Here is a 13157-nt window from a genome sequence, read left to right as displayed (position 1 = left end):
ATTTATCCAAACACTGCTGTTGGTTTATTTATCCAAACACTGCTGGTTTTTTTTATTTATTTATCCAAACACTGCTGTTGGTTTATGTATCCAAACACTGCTGTTGGTTTATTTATCCAAACACTGCTGTTTTTTATTTATTCATCCAAACACTGCTGTTTTTTTATTTATTTATCCAAACACTGCTGTTGGTTTATTTATTTATCAAAACTCTGCTGTTGGTTTATTTATCCAAACACTGCTGTCAGATCCTTTATAAAATATTGATTTTAGTCTTTATACAGCAGTCTTTACTCAAACACCACTGCTAGTCTTTATCAAAACACTGCTGCCAGTCATTATCAGAATACTGCTGTTAGAGACTTTATGCCTATTTTAGTTTTTGTCCCTACATTAGTGGCCTCTGATCTTGTCAATCGCACACTATATCCCATGTTATTATACAAAACAAGCAATGGATATTTAAAAAAACAGGTAAGCATTCTATAATATACCATTACATATATAATATACATATAATATACATTACGCACAATTAAATAGCTACATTTTCACGTCTTAAACAGCTGTAAATTTGCCAGGAATTTGTCACACACACACACACACACAGTACCCTCACACTGTGAGGAGGAGGAGGAGGATGAAGGAAAAAGAGCCTTAAGTTGATCTTTGTAGTTGTAAAAAAGAAGCCCTTTCACTAGTCACTAGAACTACAAATGGGATCATGTGTTGTGGTCCAAAAGCTACCTGGACTCAGGCCCTATCCTAAAAAAAAAAAAAGGCACCCAAAGTCTGGTTCTTGCCCTTATTAATGAAGTTCATTATAATTTGTTCATGTGAGCCTTGCAAGGAGCATCATGATTTGGAGCTGCTTTCCTCAGTCCCCAGACAGCTTGCAATAACTGAGACAACAATACGTTACCTGAAGCTTAATGAAAGTTGAGTGATGCAATAAGACAATCACCCAAAGCACATGGATATCACATTGTGGTAATGTGATACTCAGTCATTTTTGAATGCCTCTCAGGCAATCAACATTCAAGGTCAAAACAAAGTACAGAACTGTTCTAAGTACAGAACTGTTGACATTGAATGCAATTTAAGTAGGAATAATTTAATTCCATTTTGTGTAGTTTTTGTCAAAGCAGTTTTTCATAATTCTTGGGTGTCTGCCAAAATTTTTGCCACAGACACATCCAGTGACATTTCACAGACCACCACACACACATACACACACCATGTAGGTGCACAGTATTTTGTAGGATACACATTATTGCAGGCTCCTACCCTTAACCATACAGCACACTTATCTACTTTATTATGTACAGTGCTGTGAAAAAGTATTTGCCCCACCCTTATTTCTTCTATTTCTGTGTATATCTCATACTAAATAGTTTCAGATCTTCAAACAAAATACAACATAAAACAAAGGCAATCTGAGTAAACAATATAGTTTTTTAAATTTATTTTATTGAAGCAAAAAAAATTATCCAACACCTATCACCCATGTAAAAAACTAATTGCCCCCTTAAACTTAAAATCTGGTTGTGCCACCTTTAGCAGAAATAACTGCAACCAAACGCTTCCGATAACTGGAGATCAGTCTTTCACTTACTTCTAGGACTAGGACTTACTCCTATGTCTTGCTGCATAATTCAATTGCACTTGAGTTTCAGCTTACAGACTGAAGACCAGACATTCTCCTTTAGGATTGCAATTTCTGGAATTTCTTTCAACTTTGGCATAGTGTGTTACTGGGTAAGACCTTTTAACCAACTTCATGCTATAAACACGAAATAAATTACATTTTCATTTAAAGACTGTATTTTGTGTTTACTCAGGTTGCCTTTGTTTTATCGTAGATTTTGTTTTCATTTCTGAAACAATTTTGTATGAGATATACACAAAAACAGAAGAAATCAGGATACTTTTCCACAGCACTGTACACCTGCTTGTTAAGACACATAACATAGCCTCTAAACATGTGGAGCTAAGCAGACGTGGTCAAGAAGTTTAGTTGTTGTTGGCGCAAACATTACAGACAAGATGTGTGATCAAACCATGATTGTTGGTGCCAATTTGGTGGTTCCAGCATCTCAGAAACAGCTGTTTGCCCTGGAATTGTTATGTATTTACAATCTCTAAAGTTCACAGAGAATGGTGCAATAAAAAAATAATAAAAAAATAAAAAAATAAAAAAAACATCAATGCAGTGGAAGTTCTGTGGTCAAAGCATTTTGTTAATGAGGAAGGTCAGTGCAGAATGACCAGATGGATTCAAACTAACAGATTGGCCACATATACCCAAATAATAACTTAGTGGTGTACAGAAGCCACAATGCATTGAATGCTGAAGTGAATTGGCTACAGTAATAAAACACTATGCCAGGTTCCACTCCTGTAAACTAACAACAGGAAGATGAGGCTACAGTGGCCATGCATTCATCCAAACTGGTGATTCAAGTTCGGAAGACAATGAATCTTGGATTTTAATAGCATTTCAGAATTATATGAATGCTGCAGAGTTGATAAACATCCCTTTATGGCCACAATCTACCTTTTTTCAAAGGATACTTGAAGTAGGATAATGTGACTGATCTCAAGCCACTTCCATTAGCATGGAAATAAATCAAAAAATTAAATGTGGACTAAAATAACGAGGCAAGATTTGTAAGCCAAGACTTCAGATAAATCATCTGGTTTAAACAGGTCGAAATATGGGTTGCTGTAATATAGCAGTGAAACCTTCACACTGCCTGATCATACTTCCTGTTTAATGGCATATATGGGTTGTACATGGCACAGATGACCCAGTTAACTGGTATAGATCTCTGGCAAAACTGACCTTAATCTGAAACCACAAAATAATTGCTGGCTGAGCCAAGGATAAAAGCAATACTATCTACACTTATCATGTCTTCTTTTGTGTTTCAAAACAGTAATGTGGTGCAACCACAATTGTTTTGAGAATAATCTCTGTGTGAATTATCCAAATTCAAAATGCAGTTGAAACACAATTCATTCATTCATTCGTCTTCAGTAACTGCTTTATCTTATTGCTTTATAAGAGTTGCATTCCTTGTCTTGAGTCTCTCCTGGGAACACTGTATGCAATACACACTCTGAATGGGATGCCGGTCCATTGCAGGGCACCATGCACACACACATTCACACAGTCCTTCACACCTAGGGGCAATTTAGCATAGCCAGTCTGCCTACTGGCACCACTGGCATGTTTTTGGACAGTTGGAGGAAACCATAAAAACCTAGAAGAAACTACCACAAACACAGGGAGAACATGAAAAACTCCAAAGAGACCATTACCTGAGCTCAGGATCGAACCAAGGAGTTGTGAGGCAGTTATGCTCCCTGCTGCAACATTGAAACATAATATATCATAAAAATCAGCAAAGAAGATATAGATAGGTCTGGCACATTGGCTTGTCTAACACATCATTGCCTGTAGCTCTCTCCTTCTTAACCAGGTTCTCCACAAGAGATTGTTTTGCCAAGCACTCCCTAGCAGATTTTTTTGGAGGTAGGGAGATGTACTTTCTGCTACATGGCACAGTCAGATAATGACACTATTATTTGTAGCACTAATATATATGGAGGGCTTTAAAACATGCTCAGTGTCAAGTCTGATTTATAAGGCTCATCCAGCTGAGCGGAATTGTGCAATCAGCAGGTATTGGCAGACACCACAGAGTGTCTGCTCCAAAGGTTAACAAATAATTGTTATGAAATAATAAACTATGAGCTTCCCCTGCATGGGGATTACGGGTCACTGAGCATGATGGATTGTCTAACTGCAAGGCTTTAAAAAAAATTAAAAATAAATAAATAAAAAATGCATATTTGGAAAAGAATCAACACCTTGCTGATATTGCATCAAGTTTATACAAAATGGAAAGTCTATATTATCTTGAGGGGCATGTAATAAAAATATAAGTCTGGTGCATTCTGGTTTCACAAGGAACGTACAAGGGATAGGTGCAACACTGATAAATATGTAATACTCTAAAAATCTGTAACAGCTTGATAAATACCTCTCTTAAACAGGATTGAGTTTAGCTCATATATTGAGCAAGTGCCATTAGGGAACATAAGTATTGAATGAAGTGAAAGATGTTCAGGGTTTGGTTTAAAATGGCCACTGGTCATTGCTATAATTACATCTGAGCTCCATCTCAACCTTGTGCCATGTGATTATTAAACGATACACCATATTTCAGCATTTCTATTTTGCTCAGAAGTACAGCTGTCCTCCTTTTTTTTTTTGAAGAGGCTGTTAGATTTTCACTGGACAAGTCATTATGCAGTGTGGTGGAGAATCAAGAACAGAGTCTTGATATTCTTTCTAAGGTTTTAATCCTAAAATGACATTGTTGGAGCTTCAGGCCTCTGTATCAGATAAAGCAGCCCCATTTTTGGGGGGTTGGCAATTTTCTGATTCATCTGCTAAGCAGCAGTAGCAAGCATTCCGTCATGTTGATATGTTCAGTGCACATGAAGTACTGTAGGTATCTTACAGAGAACTGCAATGAATGGCCCGAGCATTTCACATAAAAAGCAACTAATAAAGAGAGTTAATGGCCTGTTTGCTAAGTCCATGAGTTCATCATTTTTAGGGAAAGTATGTCTGTCTGGTTCTGTATCCCACATTACATAGAAAGTTCAAAGGCAACAGATGTTGTACACTTTGGACAAGGATTTATCAGAGATGGATAGCAGTTTTTCAGCCAAAAATCATGCACATTTCATAATACTGATTGGCTTCACCATCTTTTTTGTAGGAGTTGCCAGATATGAACTGGAAAAGATGTGCCAAATAAATGTAGCTGAGACTGTTTCCAGGTAATGCTGACTGCTCAGTTGTTTGATGAAACCATTTCCACACCAAAAATTTTTTAATAAAAAATACATATGTGCACATCCTACACTCTTAGAAAAATAATGTCCATCTAGCACTCTATAGGGTTCAACAGTTGTCCTTCTGGGGATATCCTTAAAGGTTCTAAGTGGACCCAAAAACAGTGGCTAATTTTTTTAGAAAAGTCTCCAAGAAACCCTCTAGGAAGCTAAAACCCTTAATCATCTAAAACCCTGTGTGTCTACAGCTTCATATAAGTGCTCAGTCTGCAAAAAAGAGGTTCCCTCTAACACCTTCAAGTGTTAACTGATTTGTCCCTCTTCAAGGTTCTGTTTAGAACAATTCACCTAAGTAAGGGTGTAATGAAATAACACTATCTCTATCTGTTTAGGGTTCCAAATAGCCATATCAATATTCAGATTTAAACCCAAACTGGGCATGGCCTAGACTACAACTTAGTGGTTGTCACCAACCTCGAGACGGTATGGATGCAGGAGTGGGAGGCGGGTGAACAGCGTAGGATCAGGAAGTTCAAGAAGCGTAGTCGTAGAGTAGGCAAGGGTCAAGCGATCGGGCGAACAATACAAATGGGGATATCCAGAAAGCGTAGTCGAGACAGAAAGCAAGGGTCGAGGATCACAAGAAACAACGAACTAGATCGGCTTGTTAACGCAGCATACTAGGCTACTGAGCGTATACTTCACGCCGATTCTAGGTGGATGTCTTCTCTAAGTACTAGTGTGTGATTGGTGCCAGGTGTGTCTGATCAGAACTCCGGGGATGGGGAGCGCATGCGTGCCTGAGAAGTGAGTATTGCATCCTGGGAATTTGAGTTCTGATCAGACCGAGCTGTGACAGTGGTAGTGGTGCAGCCAGTATTGTTGCCGCCTCACAGCTCCAGGGTCCCTGGTTCGGCCCTAAGCTCAGGTTACTGTCTGTGCAGTGTTTCAGTGCATGTTCTCCCTGTGTCCATGCAAGTTTCCTCCATGTTCCTCTCATCTTTGCTAAAGTGCCCCTAGGCATGAATGAGTGTTTGGATGCGATGGACTGGTATCCCTTCCAGAGTAGTCTGTCAGGATAAAGAGGTTACTGAACATGAGTGAGTGAGTAAACAAACAAGTAGCCTAATTTAAACCATTGTTACCATGACCAGGCAGTTACTAAGGATGAATGAATGACTGTTGTTCCATGTTAATGAACGTGGTCTTTCTTTGTCACACGAGCTTCATATCTGACCACTCATACCCATATAAAAGAAAAAAACCTCCCACTCAAGCAACTTTTTTGTTGTGTCCCATAGGGGACACAAGTCCCAATGCGCACCTCTATTCTCAACCAGATGCCCTGCGAACTGCTCTAAAATAATAAATGGTGCACCTCCTAATCATATCTGTATTTGAATATTCTGTTACTTCTCTGAAGCTGAGGTTTTCTCAAGCAGAACCCATTCAGAAATCCATCCATCCATCCATTTTCCATACTGCTTATCCTACACAGGATTGCAGGGAACCTGGAGCCTATCCTAGGGGACACACGGCACAAGGCAGAGGACACCCTGAATGGGGCACAATCACACACTACGGACTATTTGGAAAGGCCAATCTGCGTACAATGCATGTCTACAATGAAACACGGGGAGAACATCCAAGCAGTGCGCACACAGGGCGGAGGCGGGAATCGAACCCCAAACCCTGGAGGTCTGGTTTCTGTTTCTCTCTTACTGTACACTTTGATTTGTACAAAACTCCAAATGGGACACACATTTCAGAGATCATGAAATTTTGAATTTAAATAGTTTATAATGGGATATGATTTTATTATGAAGAGGGAAATAATGAATTGAACAGACAAACAAGGACTTTGTAGAATGACTCCTGACTCCAGAATTCTGATTCACAAAATACACTATTTGGGCAAAAGTGGGGAGCACGGTGGCTAAGTGGTTAGCTTGCACCTTGGGGGTTCGATTTTCACCTCCGCACTGTTTATAGAATTGTAGCTTGCATATTTTCCCTGTGCTTCAAAGGTTTCCTCTGGGTACACTGGTTTCCTCCCCCAGTCCAAAGACATGGGTAGGTTGATTAGCATCTCTAAATTGTCCGTAGTGTGTGAACGTGTGTGTGTGTGCGTGTGTGTGTATGTGTGATTGTGCCCTGCGTTGGGTTGGCACCCTGTCCAGTGTGTCCCCCACCTTGTGCCCCAAGTTCCCTGGGATAGGCTCCACGCTGGAGCGGTATGGAAAATTGATGGATGGATAGACTGGTGGATTACAAAAGATTAGGGACACCTGAATTTCACACTCATATGTGGGCCTTCACCAAACTGTTGCCACAGTTACTAAATCTGCAATGGGGTGTTCAAAAAAGAACATATGAATGTGATGATCAGGTGTCCACAAACTTTTGGCCATATAGTGTACATCTGGATACAGAAGGGTGGCTTTTGGTTTGTCTTACCTAGGTGACCAGTAGAAAAACAGTGAGGGTAAAGGTTTATGTTCCAACTTTATTAATTATAGCAGCTCAGATGTTTTTTGCATACATAGAATTGAAGAATTAAAGTTAGCCCTCTAAGGCCCACAGATTACAAAAGTAACCAAGTTTAAAAAATAAATAAATGAAATTGAAAGTGTTGTTTCTGTATGTCGTTATACCCTTATTAATATGCGTGGATCATGTAATGTGTAATGTGTACAAACAGAGACCTATGATAGTGTATTGTATCCTGCAACAGAGAGAGAGAGAGAGAGATTTAGGGAGGGAAAAAGAAAGAAAACTGATACTCACGTCTCTGATAAACAAGTTTAACCAGGTCTCTGTTAACATTATTTGGCAAACATAAACACCGCTAAAGGTCCACAGAACAACTGAAGGGATGCACAGCTATTTTTAGCGCAGAAAAGTAGGGAAACAATAACAAAATGAGACAGAAACATGTCTGTAATGGAAAAATGTTGCTTTGGCTGTTCAATGTTGTTTGGTTTACTGAACTAACAAAAGCATACTGCACAGGATTTCATCTCATTCAGATTTATCCTTAATTGACCAACATACGGATCAATATCTCCTTAATCTCCTAACCACAGTCCAAATACAGTATAGTATAGCTCACATATTGGCCAGTCGCTGTGTAATATTAATCTATACATACACTGGTTATATTGTGTCAGGTTTCTGTAAATTATAATCAATACAAAATGTAAAGCAAACTCAACCGAGTAGTTTGAGGTTGGTCCTTTGAAATCTAATATACAGTAAACTGGTTCAGACTAAAGGACTAACCCTGTTTAGGATGTAAGAAATAGATTGTTATTCATTAATTCCAAATATCAAATACCAAAAACATCTGAGAATATATAATATACATTCGAGGAGGAACGAGGAATTATCTCAGAATTACTTTTACGTTTAACCTGCTGAAGGCGATGGAGTTTTTAGATTCTGCAAAAAGGATTAGTGCAATATTCTGCATTCTTTAAAAATGTCTAGAGTAGCCATAATGTAAATATTAAGAAAGGAGTTAATAAAGGCCAGTTATTGAAGCTTGTCTTGTGGTTGTGAATATATAGTACTTGTCACATTTAATGGCTGTTGTTATATGTGATAGGTTTAAAAGGTACGGCTTAATTAAGACGGAGAGATTTGTATCAGGCATTGTTGCCTCACAGAGCTCACAGGCTCCCTGGTTCGATCCTGACCTCTGAGAACTGTCTGTGTGGCGTTTCTGTGCATATTCTCTCCATGTCAATGTGGGTTACCTCCCCAAAAAGATGTCATTATCAAATATCAGTTGATAAATTGACCATAAGTGTGAATGAGAGAATGACCATGTGTGACTGGCACCCCATTCTTGGGATAGGCTCCGGATACACTGTGACCCTGACCAGGAATGAATGAATGATCTGTATCGCCTCCACCTTTCCGGATTACCAAATCATATGCATATGCCATGTTGTTACTATCTGACAATGATCCTATCTCTACTATCTCTTGTTGTTTGTAATTCCCACTTCATTTGCACTTTATGCTGTCATTTGAATGAATGTCACATATGATCACATATACATTATAGTACAGTGAAATTCTTTTCTTTGCATATGGGGTCAGAGCACAGGGTCAGCCATGATACAGGCCCTGGATCATGGCGTTTCTGGAGCAGAGAGGAGCAGAGAGGGTTAAGGGCCTTGCTCAAGGGCCCAACAGCTTGGCAGTGGCAGCTTCAAGCGTGGCAGCTTGGCAGTGCGGGGGCTTGAACCCCCGACCTTCTGATCAGGAACCCAGAGCCTTAACCACCAAGCCACCACCGCCCCAGTGATCATTTCCTGTCTTTCTGAATGTCTTCTTTCTTGGAAGCAGGCAAACGCTGACCCAGAGAATGCAGTACTTATAAGGCTACATAACACCTACATAATCTATTCATTACAACTGATATAAACTTACATCAAAGTTTATAAAGTCTTCTTCCAACAATCTTAAAGCTGTCTTGTAAACTTACATAAAGATTCTCTTGTCAGTTTTAATATTAACACCATACTCAAAACTGTGTTTTGACATTGTTTGACTTTATAGCTCAGTAGGCTATACTTTTGCTCTGTCAGAGTTGCATAATGGTGAAGATGAGACATAACGTGTCATGTAACCTTATGAACACTGCCCTAAGGTAAAGTGTTACCAGAATGTGTAATTGACTTAGATAGCTGTATCATGCATGTTGGATATTATGGTAAATCATATGAGCAGAGTTATGAGTTATGAGCAGATTCACCTGGTGGATGAGTTATAGAGACTGATGGCAGCAGGTAGGAAGGACGTCCTGTACTGCTCTTTGCTGTAGCGTGGCTGGATCAGTCTGTAACTGAAGGTCCATAGTCATGGAGAAGGTGAGAAGCATTGTCTTGGATAAGCAGCACCTTACCCAGCATCCTCTTCTGAACAGTCAGTTCCAGGTAGTGTCTAAATTTGTGTTTGAGGTTAAACTTTCTTGCGTTTCCTTAACTGTGTCTCTGTTACAATGCCATAACTTTTGTCGTAAAAAGAACTTTTCAAGAATCTCCCTTGCCACAACAATCTATAGAATTCTAAATGAAAATAGCCTAAATGGACATACGTATAGAGATATATTGTAATACTAGAACGATTTGTACACCATGAAGGGCTTCCATACTGTCTCCCCTTATCATGATGAACTGGTTGTGCTTCCTTAAAACAGGTTCAAAGACCATCATGTAATTAAATAAAAATAGCCACAACCTTTCCACTATATCAGAAGTGAAAACACTTCCTCTGAAAGCTCAGTGTTTTCGTTAACACTTTGAAAGTGCAGAATGACTCTTTAAGGATAATTATATACTCTTCACTGCAGTAATTAAGCAGTAACCTCACAGGCTGGAACTGCTTTAGCTGCTGCTGCTGGTGCTTTTGGATGTACACTGTGGCTTTGTGAGTGTGAGAGATGATGTTGACCCATTTTCCCATGCCAGTTTGCAGTGAAGGCACTCTTACTGATATTTACTGTATTTGCTTATTAGCAACTGGTTCCTAAAGAGCTCCTGCACTAAAATGTACAGTTGAATGCAAATGTTTGATAAAGAAAAATGACAAAAAGAAGAAGAAATGTAATTTAGGTTTTACTGATGTTTCTTCATTATCAAGTGCTAAGTGCTATATCGCTTTCAATCTCCATCTCTGAATTAGCTACATCCCTCTCTCTCCTCTCCACTAATATCTGGTGTGTGGTGAGCGTTCTGGCGCACTATGGCTGCCGTCGCATCATCCAGGTGGATGCTACACATTAGTGGTGGTTGAGGAGAAACAATGTAATGCAAATTGCAATGTAAAGCGCTTTGAGTGTCTAGAAAAGCGCTAAATAAATGTAACTGTAACTGTAAAATAACTGCCTCCAACTTCTTTGCATAATTTCTGTTTTTCTGTTCTAACGCTGCCAGATCACTTTGGCAATCTTTGTCTATTTTTCTTGACATATCTGGTATAACTTTGCCAGATGTCATACACTGCCTTCTTCAAATCTGACCTAGAAGGTCATTACAGAACTGTTTTCTATTGATTTAGCTTTTAGATTGTTGTCTTGCTGTGGCTACAATCCACATTTGATTTTTAACTTCTTAGAATGCAGTGTTTTTGTAGATAAATTGTAAAATAGCGGTACAGTTTCTTTTATTTTTACCCAGAAACCACTAGGAATTCAAACTTTTTGCATTTAAGCGGTGGGTTCAGTGAAAGGTGCTGTGTTTGAGGTGAAGTTGCTTGTAAAACTTGTAATTATCCACCTACAACTGGTAAAAACCACCGAAAACACCCCGTCAACTGGAAATTTCAACTTGTCAACTTGGGGTAGTCTTCTCAACTACCAGTTCCTTCCCTGTTTACTGGAGTGACATCAAATCAACATGGCCGCACACACTTTCAACAGTGCAAAGTACACCTCCTCTACTTTTAAATTAGTTTATAGCAGTGTTGGCTTTAGATCACTTAATATACAGGCACAGTACTTATTAAATCTATAACATTGACCATACTAATCGTTGTGTTGAGAATGTAATCATCAACATTAGAGTTATCATTAACACTTCTTGCTATTGTCTGTAGTTGTTGCTGCAATTTCAGTCACTAAAGTTCACTAAAATGGAACAGTACTTATAGCCACTCAGGCCTGTAACTGTAAAAGTGTGGATAAAGTAGCTTCTTATGAGCTTTGTGTTTTGACAGAGCAAACAAAAGTCAAAAGTTTATGGGTTTTTTCCCCATTTTGCATGTTGACCGTGCTGAGGTTGGAAATGGCATTATTTATATACTTGTATAATTATACTTGTAAAACACCACTTACAAGGCATCAATAATTTTTTATTATTCTTCTCATAATGTAATAATCATTGGAATCGACATTCTACAATAGCTTCTCCAGAAACCTGAAAAGGAAGGAAAGGGTTAACCAGAGCAACAGAGTGTGTTGATCGGCTTTCCAGACATAAACAAGAGCCTTACTTGCTGGTGACCCTCAATCCTGACCCCAGAGATAGAGAGTGGGGCTAATGGGTGTCTCTTTCAAACAGCGAGAAGCCCAGGAACAGAGGGTCTATTGTTTGTCAGCCAGAGGCTGCCAAGTCTCTCGCGTCTCTGAGAAAAGTGCTGAGCCAAGCAAGGTTGTGGAGCTGGGACTGGCTCTGAGTTCCAGCTCTCCCCCCTCCTTCCCCTCCTCTCCCTTGCCTTGATTCAGCTGGAGCACCATAACAGCATTGCCCCAGGGATTCAACCGTGATCATCATCTCTGCTTTTATTGCTTGACTTGCTTGCGAATATTTCCAAGTGCTCTCTAAACCTCCAGCTGGTGTGCTTCAGTTCATGTGCTACACTCACATTGTACAGTAGGCTACATTGCTTTACTTTTCTCTACTCTAGTTTCATTCATCTCTCCTGTTGTCCACTATGCTATGGACATTATACTTTTAGATGAAAAACTAACAGATACTATACTTAACTCTTGTGATCACCAGTATGAATCTAGCCCAGGCTTTCTGATTTACTTTTCAACCCTCATATTCTTCAGGTTAGCATGGACTTGTTTATACTTTTACTAAAAAAAAATAAAAAATATATCCATCCATGCAATACTAATAAGGATTTGGAAAAATGAGCTACGCTTCGCTAATAAACAGTCCCATTTACTTAAGCTTAAGATCATACTTAAGATCATTTATACCTGAGAGTAACAAAGTAAAATAAATATTTTTACAAGAGGATTCACTGTGTGATTTCATTAATGTCATGTATATTGTATATGATGTAGATACTGGTGATATTGGATATTTAAAATAAAGGAGATGACCTGACCCATGACACATGAATTGCTAAGCAGTGAAGGTAAACACTATCCACACAACATAAATGGTGGAGGGGGAAGGGAGCCTGTGGAAACATCTGAAAGTGATTTCTGCTCTTCTAAATAGCTGAAAAAGCCAAGTTGACTGTCCTACAACACAGGGCTTTGTGTTTATAGCTTGAACTGGGCGTACATCTAATGCTTCAGGCTAAAGAAGTTCTCAACCTAGAAGTGGCAAAACAGGTCAGTCAGGGAACATGGAGGAGCGAAAGAGTAGCTGACAGTATGAATAAAATGCCTGCTGTGCACAAATGTTTCTGTGTGTGATAGATATAGGATGTGCCACAGTACACAATGGGGAAGATACATTATATATATATAAAAAAAAACTTCCCTGAATCCCTAGAAAAGAGCTTCCTTCATTTCATGCCCAGACATGCTTGAACAT

This window comes from Ictalurus furcatus, chromosome 9 (genome assembly GCF_023375685.1).
Source record: "Ictalurus furcatus strain D&B chromosome 9, Billie_1.0, whole genome shotgun sequence".
Classification (NCBI taxonomy): domain Eukaryota; kingdom Metazoa; phylum Chordata; class Actinopteri; order Siluriformes; family Ictaluridae; genus Ictalurus; species Ictalurus furcatus.
The sequence above is the reverse complement of the archived record's forward strand: the minus strand, read 5'-3'. Positions refer to the sequence as shown.